Below are 17,387 nucleotides of genomic sequence, written 5' to 3' on the forward strand. Positions count from 1 at the left end.
CCCCTATCAGTGCCAGGGAAAGAATTCCCTGGCACTGATAGTGCTTACCGCCATGGATTTCATGGCTGTTGAAACCGTTGGAAATCCACAGCGGTAAGCCGGGTCCAAATACCGCCGGGGTATAGTGACGGCCGCCGGGCTGGAGACCAAGGTCTCAAGCCCGTCTCAAGCCCGGCGGTCGTCTCCGCCCTGGCGAGCGGAACGGAGAACCGGCGGTTACTGTCATGTCTGTTATATATCAATTAGATATGCTATTGTATACTTATATATTTTATACAGTCAATGTATGTTATGTTATGTATATTATGCTATGTATGTATGTTATGTGTTACATGTTATATGATTTATGTCATGGTATATGTTATACATTATGGTGGTCATTACAACCATGGCGGACGGTGATAAAGTGGCGGTAAGACCGCCAACAGGCCGGCGGAAAACAATCTGCTATTACGACCGTGGCGGAAACCGCCAACAAAGACATCCACTTTAACACTCTGACCACCATGGCGGTACAAACAAACAGCATGGCGGTCACCGCCAACAGACAGGCGGAGGATAATGTACCGCCCACACTATTATGACAGGCCAATCCGCCACCTTTTCCGGGGCAGATTCACCACGGATAAAAACACGGCAGACACAGGAATTCCAAAGGGAAAAGGCTCACCTCTACACACCCACGAGGAACGAGGACACCATGGAGCCGGAACTCCAAATTCTACCTGCAATAGTCTTCCTGCTCCTCTACCAGGAGCACGAACGCCGGCGGCAAAGACCACGGTGAGTACTGCACCTAAGACACAGGCGAGGGGGGGAAGGAAAAGAGAGTGACACTCACACGCAGCACGCTACACCCCCACCCCCCACCCACTACAACACACACACTAATGCATATCAATACATCACATATACACCCCCAAACCCACTGGAAGAATGCAAAGACAATAGAAAATGAGTGTAACCAGTGTAATATATTAAAAGGAAGTAGGCAGAAATATATATATATATACACCATGTACAAAATATATACCAAGCATAGTAGTCCAGGTAGTACTCTAATTAAGTCAGTGGAACACTGGGACCACGTGGTATGGGCGAGGCCCACACAAGATCCCCGACCATGACGGAGAGAACACTGCAGGGGCGTCAGAGAGCAACTTCACAGGCACCTCAGGGGGAGGGAAAGGGGGGGCTCCTCAGCCGGTTGAGTACACGATGCCAAATCCACGATGGGGCCACATTCCCACTGTTCCATCCTGGGGAGTGCAACGCCACAGCCTCTCAAGTCTCCACAGTGGGTGGTTTGCCCACTGTGCAATCCTAGGGAGTGCAAAGCCACAGTCTCTCAAGTCTATACCATCCAGGGGTGTGCAAATCCACAGTCTCTCAAGTCTCTACAGTGGGTGGTTTGCCCACTGTTCCATCCTGGGGAGTGCAAAGCCACGGTCTCTCAAGTCTCTACAGTGGGTGGTTTGCCCATTGTTCCATCCTGGGGAGTGCAAAGCCACAGTCTCTCAAGTCTATACAGTGGGTGCTTTGCCCACTGTTCCATCCAGGGGAGTGCAAAGCCACAGTCTCTAAAGTCTCGACAGTGGGTGGTTTGCCCACTGTTCCATCCTGGGGAGTGCATAGCCACAGTCTCTCAAGTGGATGACAGTCTCCACTGGTTCTTGAGGGGCCCTTGTGCCCAGAGTGCTTCATCCTGCTAAGGTCAGAGGCAGTGGATGGATCACTCCACTGGTTCTGGAGGGGGCTTGGTGCCAAGAGTGCTTTATCCTGCTAAGGACAGGGGTAGTGGATGGATCTCTCCACTGATTCTGGAGGGGGCATCGTGCCCAGAGTGCTTCATTCACCCCAGGACGGACTCAGTAGCGTCAGTGCCCTTGCCTCTCATGGGCCAGCGGTGCTTGAGACGGCGGTGCCCTGTTCAGTGGTGCTTGAGACGGCAGTGCTCTGTTCAGCGTTGCTTGAGACGGCGGTGCCCTGTTCAGCGGTGCTTGAGACGGCGGTGCCCTGTTCAGCGGTGCTTGAGATGGCGATGCCCTGTTCAGCGGTGCTTGAGACGGCGGTGCACTGTTCAGCGGTGCTTGAGGTGGCGGTCTCCATTGCAGGGACTCAGCTGCTGGCGGTCCTTCATGGCCCAGCGGGGCTTTTGCTGGCGGTCCTTCATGGCCCAGTGGGGCTTTTGCTGGTGGTCCTTCATGGCCCAGCGGGGCTTGTGCTGGCAGTGGCCTCCTGGGCAGCTGGGCTGGTGCTGGCAGTCTTGTCCTGGGCAGCTGGGCTGGGTCTGGCGGTCCTGTCCTGGGCTGGTGGGCTGGTGCCCGCGGTCCTGTCCTGGGCAGGTGGGCTGGTGCTGGCGGTCCTGTCTTGGGCAGCTGGGCTGGTGCTGGCGGTCCTGTCCTGGGCAGGTGGGCTGGTGCTCGAGGTGGCCTCCTGGGCAGCGGGGATGATGGCGGTCTTCTCCGCTGTGCTGCTCTTCCCAGACTTGCCCGGTTTCTTGTGGCCCTTCCCCACCTTCGAAGGTGTCACAGCTGACTCCACACTCCCACCAGGACCCCTGGGAGCGGCTTTGGTGGCTGGAGCTGGCGGTCCTGTCCTGGGCAGGTGGGCTGGTGCTGGCGGTCCTGTCCTGGGCAGGTGGGCTGGTGGGCTGGGGCTGGCGGTCCGGTCCTGGGCAGCTGGGCTGGTGCTGGCGGTCCTGTCCTGGGCAGCAGGGCTTGTGCTGGCGGTCCTGTCCTGGACAGGTGGGCTTGTGCTGTTTGTCCTGTGCTGGGCAGCTGGGCTGGTGCTGGAGGTGGCCTCCTGGGCAGCGGGGATGATGGCGGTCTTCTCCGCCGTGCTGCTCTTCCCAGACTTTCCGGGTTTCTTGTGGCCCTTCCCCACCTTGTAAGGTGTCACAGCTGACTCCACACTCCCACTGGGACCCCTGGGAGCGGCTTTGGCGGCTGGAGTCTTCCCCCTCTCCCGTCGGGCACTGGCCAACTTCTGATGCTTCACAGGTGGTGGACTGTCTGTGCTGTGGCTCTGTGCCACACTGGCTGCCCTGATGGCCGGTGCACTCCAGATTCCAGTGACTACAGGCACCACTGGTCCCGGAGATGTTGTGGCTGAGGTGCTAGTTCGGGACCTAGGAGATGGACGTGATGGGGAGGTGTGGGAAAGAGGTCAAGGTTGGACAGGAAAAGTTTTGTGGACACACTGGGACGGGTAGCTGGAGGGGGTTTGGGAGTGGAGGAAGAGGTGGTGGTTGTAGGAGGTGTTCGCTTGTTGACTTTGGAAGAAGGTGCATGTGTTGGAGGCTGTCGTGAGGCGGATGGCTGTTGGGTGGGTGTGTGCCTGCGTTTGTGTATCTTGGGAGGGGACGTCACTGACACACTGGGAGAGGACACTGGGGACGTGTGAATGGTAGTCGGGGTGGTGACTGCACATGAGCGGGATGTGGTGTGGGTGTGCTGGAGAGGGACGTAGTGACTGTAGAGGTAGTGCATGCAGGTGTGAGTGTAGACGAGACAGGGAGGGAGGAGGGAGATGAGGAGGAGGGGGACACAGTGGAGGCAGTGGATGTTGGTGTGTCCGCATGTGTGTGATGCTTTCGTGAGTGCCTGTGGGATGTGTGGTGCTTATGTTTGCCTGAGCTTCCCTTGTGTGTTGACGTGTGTGCATGCTGGTCTGTAAGTGTGCTTGGGATAGGCTGAGGTAGAGGGGATTGGGTCTGGGTGGAGAAAGTTGGAGGGGGGAGGCTAGAGACAGGGACAATGGCTGCCATCAGTGCTTAGGCCAGAGTCTGAAAAGCTCGCTGAAGGGCTGCCTGACCAGAATGAATGCCCTCCAGGAATGCATTTGTTTGTTGCAACTGCCTTTCTACACCCTGGATGGCATTCAAAATGGTAGACTGCCCAGCAGTGAGGGACCTGAGGAGGTCAATGGCCTCCTCACTGAGGGCAGCAGGGGTGACTGGGGCAGGGCCTGATGTGCCTGGGGCAAAGGTGATGCCCACCCTCCCGGGTGAGCGGGCACGGGGCAAAGGCTGAGGGGCTGCTGGAAGGGGGGGTGGCAGCTGTACTTGTAGATGGGGGTGCCACAGATGTTGCCGCCACCACAAGGGAGCTCCCATCAGAGGACGAGTCTGTGTCACTGGTCTCAGCTCCTGTCCCCACCGTGGAGCTCCCCTCGCCCTCTGTCCCACTGGTGAAGTCCGATTCCGTAGGGTGTGGCCCTCCATGGCCATGTGGGATGCAGCCCCCTGGTGCTCCAGTACCACTGATTCCTCCGCCTGATGATGCTAACGCACACAAGAACAGGGAGACCACAAAAAGGGGGGGGACGACAGAAGAAAGATATGTTGAGTGCATGCATTACCGCTACCGTTGGTGGACAGAACAGACACAGAAGCCGCCTGCACTACGCCGCGCTCTTGGGCTCCACTGTTCAATTCCTGGCAAATGGCCTACAAGGCAATGGACGACATCTGCACACATAGATGACACAGGGGCATGACTAGGTGTACTTGGCACTCTACAGAGGTGGGGTGGGGTGCCACATGGCCTGCCTTACGGAGAGACCTTGCCTATGGAACTCGCCCTGGCCCAGGGAAACCCACAGCCCCCCTCCCCCACCCAGAAACCTCCACTGCGCGCAAAGTCAGCAGAATGAGAGTGTACTCACCCCCTTGTTGCTGCTGTGATGCCCTCAAGTGCCCATCCAACTCCGGGTAGGCCACCGCCAGGATCCTGAACATCAGGGGGGTCATGGTGCGACAGGCACCCCTCCCATGTTGGGAGGCCATCACCAGCTAAGCCTCTGCCGTCTTCTTGCTCCAGCGGCGAATGTCCTCCCATCTTTTCCGGCAGTGGGTTCTCCGTCTGTGGTAGACCCCCAGGGTCCGGACGTCCTTGGCGATGGCACGCCAAATATGTTTTTTCTGGTGGGCGCTGACCTACATGAATTGTACAGGGGGAAGAGAAAGTTATTACCACCTGCACCATCAAAGTGATTGGCCCCCATCCCTACCCTTGCCATGTGGCACATGCATTCACTGTTGTTTCATGCACGCCGCACTCTCCCCCATTCCTTCTTACATCCAGCCCTCTCCACACAGGCATAGTCCATACATCATGCTCCCAGTGTACTTACCTGTTTGTCTGGAGCACCGTAGAGTAGCGTGTACTGGGGGAGGCCCCCATCCACAAGTTTCTTCAACTCCTCCAATGTGAAGGCAGGGGCCCTTTCCCCAGACACTCGAGCCATTGTCTCTTCCAGACCGAGGTCACAGCAGCACTTGCAGTGTAGGTCCTCTCCTGTCGAAGATCAGGTATCGAGTGATTGAACAGATAGAAAATGGCGGTCACGTCTGCGGCGGTGCGTACCGTCAACGCTGGCGTATATCGTCATTGGCTCCTGGGACCTATGGGGTCCAATGTTAACCAATGCAGCATTGCGCCGCGGTCTTCGACCGCCTACCGCGACGGTGTACAACGCCAGCGCAGTTACCTCACATCCCATTGTCCCACTTTAGAGGTCAGGCAGCTGCCATTTCAGGGGCCCACATGGCTTCATTTTCAACTGCGTCACACATACCTAGGCCTGGACTCAACACACATACAGGCCACTTTTTGTGTATGAATGGTGTTCTGTGTAAACTGTGGGTACGTACCTCTGAGTTGTTTGACTCTGTGCTCGCTGTTGTCCTTCATACGCACCGTCCGCTGGGACATGTGAGGAGATGGCGGCATCCTCCGGTGTACTGACCGTTGGTGGACCTGTCGACAATGGAGGAAAGACATGTGATTATCACATACAGGCTTGACCGTGCCACAATCCAGGAACTGTGTACCCAGTTGGACCCAGACCTGATGTCAGCTATCCGCCATCCCACAGGAATCCCCCCTCAAGTGCAGGTGCTGTCAGTGCTCCATTTCCTTGCAAGTGGGTCATTTCAAACAACAGTGGCCATAGCATCAGGGATGTCCCAGCCTATGTTTTCCAACGTGTTGTCCAGAGTGTTGTCTGCCCTTCTGAAATACATGCGGAACTACATTGTTTTCCCTCAGGTGGAGGATTTGCCTACAGTGAAAGGTGATTTCTATGCCCTGGGACACATCCCCAACATCATAGGTGCCATTGATGGGACCCATGTGGCTTTGGTCCCCCCCACAGGATTGAACAGGTGTACAGAAACCGGAAGTGTTATCATTCCATAAATGTACAGATGGTATGTTTGGCAGACCAGTACATCTCCCATGTGAATGCCATGTTCCATGGCTCAGTGCATGACGCCTACATCCTGCGGAATCGCAGCATCCCTTATGTGATTGGTCAACTCCAGAGGCACTGTGTGTTGCTATTAGGTGAGCACCTGGAAGCTAGTCAGTGGGAATGGTTGTCTGGGTCTGGGGATATCCCTACGGGTTAGTGCGTGTCTAACAGTTGTCCCTCACCATTTGCAGGTGACTCTGGTTACCCCAACCTGTCATGGCTACTGACCCCAGTGAGGAATCCCAGGACAAGGGCAGAGGAACGCTACAATGAGGCCCATGAGCGAACTAGAAGGGTGATCGAGCGGACCTTTGGCCTCCTGAAGGCCAGGTTCCGGTGCCTCCATATGACAGGTGGATCCCTATTCTACTCACCAAAGAAGGTGTGCCAGATCATCGTGGCTTGCTGTATGCTTCACAACTTGGCTTTGCGACGACAGGTGCCTTTTCTGCAGGAGGATGGTCCAGATGGCAGTGTTGTGGCAGCTGTGGAGCCTGTGGACAGTGAAGACGAGGAAGCAGAGGAAGAAGACATGAACAATAGGGACTCAGTGATCCAGCAATATTTCCAGTGAGACACAGGTAAGAGTACAGACCTGCCTACTACATGTACTTAAACACTACTGCCTCTCTACTGTCCAGTGTATGGTCACTGAGTTGTCACTTTCCCTTACGATTTCACAGATGTGGGTCCCACTGTGTGACATCTGCTTTAATTCCTCATGGACTAGAGCTGTGTGACATAGGTATGTTGACATTACAGTTGAATGAAAATGTTGCCACTGTAACTGCTAATACACTATTTCGAAATCACAGACAGACTCCAGATTGTTTTGTGCTTTAAGTGTGTTTATTTAAGTGCTCAATATTGAAGGGGGTAGTAAAATGGTGAGGGGTGATGGTGGAGGAATGTCCATGGCATACAGTCTATAAGTCTCACAGGTGCATTGTCCAAAGAGGCATAGGAAGTGGAGCTGAGGCAGTTTAAGTATGGACAGTGTGACAAAGTGGGACAGTAGGATGACAATCAGGGTGGTCTCAATTCTTGGCTGGGGTCTTTGCATCGTGCTCTGTCTTGTTCCTGGATCTCAGGGACCGTTTGCAAGGTGGTTCTCCCTCTGCAGGGGGTGGGGTGCTGGTGTGGTGGTCCTGTGGTGGGGCGTCCTGTCCACTAGCGCCGGTGGAGGTGGTGGGCAGTTCATCGTCCATGCTAGTGTCAGGGGCCCCTTGTAGTGCCACAGTGTCCCTCCTGGTTTTGAGTACTTCCTTCAGCACCCCTACGATGGTGCCCAGGGTGGAGTTGATGGTTCTGAGTTCCTCCCTGAAGCCCATATACTGTTCCTCCTGCAGGCACTGGGTCTCCTGAAACTTGGCCAGTACCGTTGCCATCGTCTCCTGGGAGTGATGGTAGGCTTCCATGATGGAGGAGAGGGCCTCGTGGAGAGTGGGTTCCCTTGGCCTGTCCGCCCCCTGTCGCAGGCCTCCCAGTTCCCCTGTGTTGCTGGGCCTCCGTCCCCTGGACTGTGTGCCCACTGCCACTGCCCCCAGGTCCCTGTTGTTGTTGGGGTGGTGGGCTAGCCTGGGTTCCCTGTAGTGGTGGACACACAGCTGATTGACGTGTCCTGGGGACGGAGGTATGAGCCCGCTGGGTGGGTGCTGTGCTGGTGCTTCCAGAGGGGGGAAGCTCTGTAGTGGCCTGTGACTGTGTCAGGGGAACCGACTGTCCAGAGATCCCCGATGGGCCAGGCTGGTCATCTAGATCCAGTTGGACAGAGGTGCTGCCATCATTGTGGGCCTCTTCTGTTGGTGGTGTGGACATGTGTGGACCATCCTGTCTGGTGACATTGGGTAGGGGTCCTGCAGGAGTATAAAAGGATGTTTATTACATCTGTGTGTGTCATGGTGTGCAATGGGTGGGTGACCGTGTACCCCAGTGCTTGCATTCCTGTGTGGGACATCGTGTGATGATGGTTTAGGGGGGTGTTTGGGTATGTGCAGTGGGCATGCTTTAGTGATGGGTGTCCATGCTTTGTTGTTGCATGCAGGGCTTGGTGTTGGGATGTGTGGTTTGTGATGTTGGGACATTTGTGAGGAGTTGGAGTGCTGGGGGTGAGGGTGGGGGTATGTGCTGGCATGCAGGTAGGGTGGCTGATGTAATAGTTAAGATTTGTCTTACCAGAGTCCATTCCTCCACCTACTCCTGCGAGGCCCTCAGGATGCAGGATCGCCAAGACCTGCTCCTCCCATGTTGTTAGTTGTGGGGGAGGTGGTGGGGGTCCACCACCAGTCAGCTGAACTGCCAGGTGGTGTCTTGAGACCACGGAACTCACCTTCCCCCGTAGGTCGTTCCACCTCTTCGTGATGTCCTCCCGATTTCTTGGGTGCTGTTCTACTGCGTTGACCCTGTCCACTATTCTTCGCCATAGCTCCATCTTCCTTGCAATGGAGGTGTGCTTCACCTGTGATCCGAATATCTGTGGCTCTAGCCATGACCCTGAGCTCCTCCTCCGAGAACCTGGGGTGTCTTTGCCGTGCCATGGGGTGGTGTAGGTGATGTGTGGGGTGGAGTGTGGGGTGATAAGTGTGCTGATTTGTAGTGGGGTGTTGTGTGAGGTTCGTGGAAGTTATGTGGGTGATGGTGAAGTTTGCCTGTGGATGCTGTTGTTCTTGCTGGTGCTGTCTCTCTCTGGCTTAAGGGTTTATGGGTGATATGGGTGTGTGTTTTATATTGTATTGGGTGTGTGGGAGTGGTGTGTGTATGTGTATCCTGTGTGTGTATTTTGAATAGTCCAATGTGGTTGTGTTTTGTAAATGTGTGTGTATTTTGAGCGCGGCGGTATGTACCGCCTATGGAATACCACGGTTGAAAGACCGCCGCGTGGATTCGTGTGTCGTGTGGGCGTATTTCTGTTACCGTGACAGTGGAGGTTTTGTTTTCGCCAGTTTATCATTGACCTTTGGTGTGACGGACTTGTGTGGGTGTCTAGATTTTGGCGGATTCAGAACTGTGGGTCATAATTGCTGTGACGGAATTCCGCAGCCGCGGCGGTGTGTTGGCGGTCTTCTGCACGCCGGGAAGCTGGAGTTACCGCCAATGTTGTAATGAGGGCCTATATGTTTTACATCATAAGGTAAGCTTCATATATTGCATGTTACGTATTATGCATTATATGTTATCTTTTATTTGTTTTATGTTAACAATTATAAGTTACATTTTTATTACATCTTAAACATTATGGTTATGTGTTATGTAATATAAACATTGTGTTATATGTTAAAGATTATATATGATCTGTTATACAATAAGTGTTATAGTTTACATTTTATTTATTTTGTATTCTTCATTTCATGTTTTATATTATACCTTTTATGCTATCTTTTATTGTTACGTTTTAGATGTTATACATTACACTTTCTATACAATATGTTATATATTACATCTTGTACATAATGTGCCATGCATTATATATGACATGCTACATTTTATTTGTTATTATTTATGTGTTGTGCTATTTGCTATGTTCTTTCTTTTATTGAAGGAAATCCTAATTTTTGCCCTGGTCATCCCCAAACGCTTTTTGACAGATGTTGGTGGTTATTGACTCTTGGCATGTGCCCTGGGTACTGCTAATCAGTCCTAGGGCCAGTGCTTTGTGTAAAGTGGAGATGCAAATTATGATACTTATAATTTGCTATGTCAATTTACGTCCCTAATATATGGTAGGGCATGTAGTTTTAGGGACCCCAGCATAGGTAGTGCACCCAAAGATGTACTACTGAGGTGTCCAGTGTCATTTTAAAGGCAAACCTGCCTTGCTGGCTGTTTTTAACTTAAAGTTACAATAAAATTCAACTTAGAAATGAAAGGTACTTCCAACGTCTTAAACTACCTTGTTTTTACATATAAGTACCTCTTAAGGTGGGCTCTAAGTGCCCCTTGGGTTGGGTGCTATGTAACTATATGCAGGAACCTTATAAAAAATGTTGTTATAAACCCTGGTGAGGGAAAAATGGCCACATTTGTTTTCCCTCATTGTAGTGAATCGGCTCCACAAGGTAAAATGGGGGGACTATTTTTAATTAATAAAGTATCAAAGGAGCTAAACATTTCAAGTTTGATATCAAACTGATTGTTATAATAAATCCAACAACTTGCCATTATTGAATTTAATATAACTAGAGTTTTAGAACTCTACCTGAAGTTTGCCAACTTCAGCTCTGTAGTGCCCTTCTCTGATTGGCCAGCCTATGGCAGCCTGGCTAGGCTGCTTTGATGAGGGGTGAAGTGGCTTGGGCTGAGGACAAAGAAAGTGCCTGGGGGAGGAGATATGCCTGTCAAACTGGGCTCAAAGGAGTGAAAGACATTTGGAGCCGCTCATGACCTCTCCTAATAGGGGAGGGCAGGAAACGGGTATGTTAAGGAATTATAGCCAAAACAGTAAGTAGACTTCTCCAGACCAAACCTCCAAAATTGAGTTTCTGCCAATTTGAATTTTTTAAATTTTTAAAGAATGTTGCTCCGTGGGTTTGATTGTTGCCACACTTCCCAGGAAGTAGTCATCCAAAAGGGTGGTGGCCTGCTTGTGATTGGACAATTGCCCCCCTTGCTTTCTTTCCCAGGAGCAAGGATAAATAAGTCAAAGCTGCACCCACACCTCAGATCCTTACCAGGACTGCCCTGCTGGACCCCTGACCTGCACTTGGACACTGCACTCTGGAGGAGTGCACCAGCTGCGCGCTTGGGCTTCACCACTAAAAGGGCTTTTTTTTGTCTTCTACAGCTTCAAGAAGGGACTTCCTGTTTGCTACAGGAAGAAAATAGCTAACTAGAGTCCCCTGTGTCAAACCCTGAAGAACCTGACCAGCTGACCACTGTCCAGTGGTCATTTGTAGATTTGAGGCAGGTGCATTCTGGGAGTTGGAGTGTATCCCCTCAAGGAGCAACTCAGAGATTCTGGAACCTTGGGTTGAGTTTTGAACTCCTAATGAACCTTCAAAACACCTTCTGGAAGAATATCCAGAAGTTTAGAGAAGATTGGAGAACTTTTGGAAAAAAGCTCCATAAAAGGATTGACCGAACATTGTGAGTCAAGCCTGCTTACATCGACCTCGACTCAGCCTGACTTGGAGGTTCAACCGGCTGAACAGCTCCGGAGCACCCAGACTTCCAGGATTTCACCATGGGCTCCTGGAAAGGCAATCCAACAACGTTGACTCCAAATCGGCTTGCTGTGGAGGGTCATCCGATGTCGGAGAGAAAAAGCTTCAAAACAGTCACAAAGTCAGAATGTGAAAAGTTGACCGGGACTTTCTGTGAAGCGTATCTATCTGAGGCAGGCTCCAGGGAAGTCAGATCCAAATTCAACTTTGGCTTTGACCAAGATTTCCGTCCTGAAAAATTGACTAAGTCCGAAAGTAGAATTATTCGCCGAGGTCTCCTGTGATAGGTATCCAAAGAGGGCTCCAGGGTGATTGGACCCAATGTAAATTTAGTCCCTGGTGAGAAAAATCTTTAAGAAAAAGACTAAGTCCAAAGGCAAGCTTTTTACTGAGGGCTCCAGCTTGCTGTAGCCGAGCAGGGCATCATCGTGGTTGGCCTCAAACTTTGACTTTGCCCTAGTCGAGGTGTGACCAGATATCCTGAGTGGCACTTTTAGTTTCTGTGCGCCAAAAAACATTTATTCTTTAAAAATGTATATCTCTGGTTCTCCTTATTCAATTTTATTTGTTTTGGTGTCAAATTAAAGATTAAAATAGTTCCCATTTTTATAAATTGGTTTTGTTTTTTTAAACTGTTTTCTGTGTTTTATTTTATTACTGTTTTGCAGTATTTGAATGCTTCACCTGTTGTGAAGCCATTTTAGTTATTGCTCCATGCACGTTATTTTAGCACACTAGGCCTGACGCGGTGCACTTTACCCGAGATATATTTTATTCAGCTACATTTATTATTACAACAATAGCTACATTTGCAGTCTTGTTTTAGTTCTCTCTATCTAGCTGCTCTTTGTCTAGGCCAGCACTGTGTTCTTAAAACAAGACATTTCTTTCACTCTGTGCTTCTCTCAAGACTGCAGTAAGATAGTTTGCCGGTAAACGTGTTAACATTTTGTCTCTAGTATTCATAGAAACATACACATCCTTACGTAGGGATATTTTCTCAGAACATCAGCTGTTTTATTATAAAAACACTTCCCTGTCCCATACACGTTAGAGGGAGATTCCAGCCAGATGACCACAACTGCATGCTGATTGCGGAATTATCTGCTACAGCTGCTTATGCAGACTTCAGGCCTTTGCTCAGGTATGGGAGATGATGTCTTCCAAGGGGAACTTGAAGGGCAGAACTAGAGCTCAACATGCTGTGTCCTAACATAGCCTATGTAGGAATTAGTCTATTACCTCTAGTGACAATATGGCAGCGTTATTTCTATGATTTACTCTCCTTGTCACAATTTTAGTCCTTTCAAGCTTTATCGTCCTGGTTATTGCAGCACATGTTTTATTGTCTAAGATGCAGTTGCTTCATTAAAACCTTCTTGAAACATATACTGCCACTGCTTGTCCTTGTATATGTGAGAATAATGTAACTGAGAGAAACGGATGAGATGAGTAACCACAATTTCCCTGAGGAATCAATTGTGTCATGCGCTCAGCTGCCCACTCATCCCTGCTCTTGGGTAGAGATGAGGCACTGCTAGTAAGCTGGAGCAAAACCCGGATTAGGCCGTTAGGTTTCACCTTTAGTGGGTCAGACTCAGTCCCTCACACCGCAGGCGATTCTGCTGCTCAAATCCAGTAGTCTCATTAGAATAATAATAATGAGCACCTAAGTGACAAACCCACTTTGGGAATCATTACCAGTTAGGCGGTCTCAGGACCACCATGTTGGCGGTTGTGGTCATACCGCCAACGTGCCGGCGGTGAGGACTGCCAAAATATGACCATGGCAGTCTTCCCAACAGAACACAGCCAAACCACTGCCAGTGCGGACATGCCGCCATGGTGGCAGTAGGCACCTTCACGCCAGCGGGGCCAATGTTGCGCTGGCCATATTATTGCACTGCACACCGCCAAAGTTTCCACCGCGCTCACACCACCAAAAAAAGCCTTGGTGGAAACCAACTCTATAAAATGAACGCTCACCTTCTGGTACAGATAACTGACTGGAGCTACCATGGAACCTAAACTGGAAGTCCTCCCACTGCTCCTGCTCGCACAACTACTCCAGAACCAGCGACAACGACGAAGACAACTATCAGTACACACACCTACTTCACACTGGAGGGAAAACCCACGCTACATATACATCTGGGCCAGCTTGTGACTGCAAGACACACACGTTACCACACACTCATTTGCACATACACACACTCCGACATACAAGCATGTGCACCCATACTACACACATGCATACCCGTACTCCACACACCACGGCCAACAAACACGTTCCAGACACACACCAACCCCCAGACACAAAACTGGCACTATCTAAAACAACCATCAACGACCGCATACATTCACACAACAACAACATAAACACAACTACACAGACGCTTCACAAAGCAATGTCATAGCACACTTCCACATGACAACACATACAAACAACAACACGAAACGACACCAAACAACTAAGAAACACAATCACACTGCCATACAATGAAGTAAACATCACAACACGCTAACACCACACACAATGCATATGACATAGCCATCACCACACACATGGAAACACACACAACCACCAAACAAGGGCACACAACACCACCATTACACATCTCTACACAAGCAATACACAGCTTACATACAAGCATGTCACAAACACAATCAATTCTCACACACATTACACAGCAATCACAGCAGGGCAAATGGCAGGGCCATACCCACACATGCAGCCCAGGCACAACAGCTGGCACTACCAACACACATATGTCACATGCACAAACCAAAGCCCTCAAACACCAAACTGCCATGTAGAAAGAAAGGCAGAACAAGTATGTCAACATCGAATCCAACAACATGTTGGTCCAGATGTTTTAAAAATTCAGAACATATAAATATAAAACTATGTACAATTAAAAGGCTAATGGCCAGTCCAAGGTGCCAAATGCACAAAAAGCACCTTACAGTGCCTCAACTTGACTCCTGACTGCAAAATGACCTCCACATGGTAGGGGCATCAAGGGGACAGGCAGGCAACTCAGGGATGAGGGGGTAGAGGGAGGGTTTGGGCCTGAATTTGGGAGGGGGTTCTTGGACTTGGGCTTGGGGTCCTTGGGCCTCGGCTTGTGAGGGGTAGGCTTCTTGGCAGGGGGATGGGCATGGGTACTAGCAGGGAGGCAGAACAGGACTTGGAGACAGAAGGGCTGGACTAGGGGAGAGAGGAAGAATGTTTAGGGGTATCACGAGGTGGGAGAAGAGTGGGGAACAAGGAAAACACCACAAGAAAATGTTTTTTTGAAACACAGGCAGTCATGACAAAAGGGTTTGGGAGTGGAGGGAGAGGGAGTGGTTGTGAGATGTGTCTGGATGTCTTGGCTGCAAGCGCATGCGTGGAATGCGTGTTGGTGCTGGGTGTCTGTTGGGTAGGTGAATGCAGTAATTTAGGTGTCTTGGGATGATGGGGGAGGAGGAACAAGGAGATGCCATGCTGGATGGGTGACTGTCTGTAGGGGTGGTATCTGCAGGTATGGTAGATGAGTTGCGTGTGGGGTTGTCGGTAGTTGTGGTGGGTGTCGATGTGATGACTGTGGTGGATGTCTGCGGGTCTCATATTGTGGTGACTGTGGGTACGACAGGTGTTGTGACTGGATCCAGGAATGATGGTGTGGTTGCTGTTGGTGTGTCAGGTGTAGTGTCTGTGAAAGAGCGGGTTGTGGGGGAGTCTGTGGAGGTAGTGGATGTTGGTGTTTCTGCTGGTGGGTGTTGATTGTGTGCATGCCACTGGTGGGTCTTGCGGTGCTTGTGCTCGTGATTGGTACCCTTTTCTGTTGAGGTAGATGCATGCCTGTGTGTATGTGTGCTTAGGATGGGTTTGGGGACAGGGGTTTGGGATTGGGGATAAGTAGGTTGAGGGAGACGGAAGACAAAGGGACACATGCTGCCATTAGTGAGGAGGCTAGAGCCTGAAAGGATCTCTGGAGGCCCGCCAGGGCACCGTGAATGCCCTCCAGGAACGCACTGCTCTGTTGTACTTGAGCTGCCTCAAGAGGTCAGTAGCCTCCTCGCTGAGGGTAGAGGGCTGACTGGGGCAGGGGCAAAGGTACCCGCAGTGAAGGAGACGCCCACCGTTCTAGGTGAGCAGGCACGGCCAACTGAGTGGAGAGCTACATGGAGGGCGGTGCTAGTAAGGGGAGTGTTATACAAAGATGGTGCTGGTTTGGCCTTGGATTGGTCCGCCACCACCATGGAGTGTCCACTGGAAGAGAATTCTGAAGAAGAGGTGATAGATCCGGTCTCCCCTGTGGCACTCCCCTCACCCTCTGCCCCACTGGGTCCCTCGCTTTCACCAGCTTCCTGGGTCCTGTGGGCTGCTGCTTCCCCACTCACCTGTGCCCCTTCTCCTTCGCCTGATGATTCTGATGCCCACAAATAGAGAGGGCGGGAGAGAGAGAGAGAGAGTGAGAGATTGCGTAAACATGGGTTAACATATTGTTCTCACACACACTGTTTAACATGCACATCTGTGACAATACTTATCCTGGCTAGGCCATTGCAGGTGCCAATAAACATTACCAACATCATATATCCATACTACCTACCCCTGTATTGCACCACTCACACCTACATAAATATATAAGAAGGACAGAACAACTGGATTCATCCACATGATGACCACCAATGCCATTTCTGCTGGCACAGCATGCCCTGGATGTAATAATTGTCTGCCAGAATATATATCATAACTCTCAATGCCCCTATCACCCATTAGATGTCCAGCTGACTTAACATAACTCTTCTGGCCACTACAGTAACAACACATGAACAGACCATGCCCTCTGTAACATATCCATAACATTGAAGACAAATCCACTCACAGACCACACAGCACCTGCCTATCACATTACAAGCCAGAATAAACACTCTGTACAGTGATGCCAATATGGGATTCCACACTGAATCGGCCCTGACAAGTCAGACATCCAAACAGTTGGAATCTGATATGTATAATACGAGTCTGTGGTATAGCCATGTGACTAGTCTGACCCATTCATAGAGCCAGATCAGCAGACACCCAACTCATAACTGTCACAACTGGTCATACTGCTAAGTGCATCTGCAAAATCCCATATATCACATATGACATATCCATACAGTAGTATATGCAGTGTCACACCAGATGTAGTCCATGAACACTCATGTAACATTATGGTCCACATTCAATGCAACCACACATGGAGTCACACCTGTCAGACTGTGCAACATGACGACCCCACCCTCAAACACCATTCCAGAAATGACAATACCTGTCACAGAGGCCAGACAACACACATCTCAGACTGTAAATGTCATGAAGCATTAGGTACACATGGCCCAACACCACTGCCTGTACACCACTTACACATCCCACTACTACATGAGCCAGACAGGGGAGACTAAATGCAATATCAGATTCACACCTACTTGCCATGTGACATTCAATAGACCAAACTCTCCTAATCTGCCACTTCAGCCTGCCCAAGGCAAGCAGAAGAGTCACAGCCCATCAGATGTGCTGCCAACTTATCATTAGGGCATGATGTAGGCAGTAACTCTGTAATGCAACATATCAATTGCTAGGCCATTGTCATGCATCCCATTTACATACCATGGTGGCATTTAAAAGACTTGTCAAGGCACTTGCCACCTCTAGTACCATTCCATTGGTTTAATGGTAACATCCCCAAAACTATTGCACCTAGAAATGCACAATGTCTCCAACCAGACCTTAACAATTCTACTTGTATCAGTATCCAAGTTTGCCTATCTTCACATACTCTACAGTCAGCAAATTACCCTAAAATGACAATACACCTATCAAATCAATGATTCAGTCCCATGAAGGGCATATGTGTAGTGGAACTGGAATGACAGCCCCACAGTCAGCCAATAACATTACCAGTACATGATGTGTGCAATCCCTGTGATAAA

This window comes from Pleurodeles waltl, chromosome 10, assembly GCF_031143425.1.
Source record: "Pleurodeles waltl isolate 20211129_DDA chromosome 10, aPleWal1.hap1.20221129, whole genome shotgun sequence".
Classification (NCBI taxonomy): Eukaryota; Metazoa; Chordata; class Amphibia; order Caudata; family Salamandridae; genus Pleurodeles; species Pleurodeles waltl.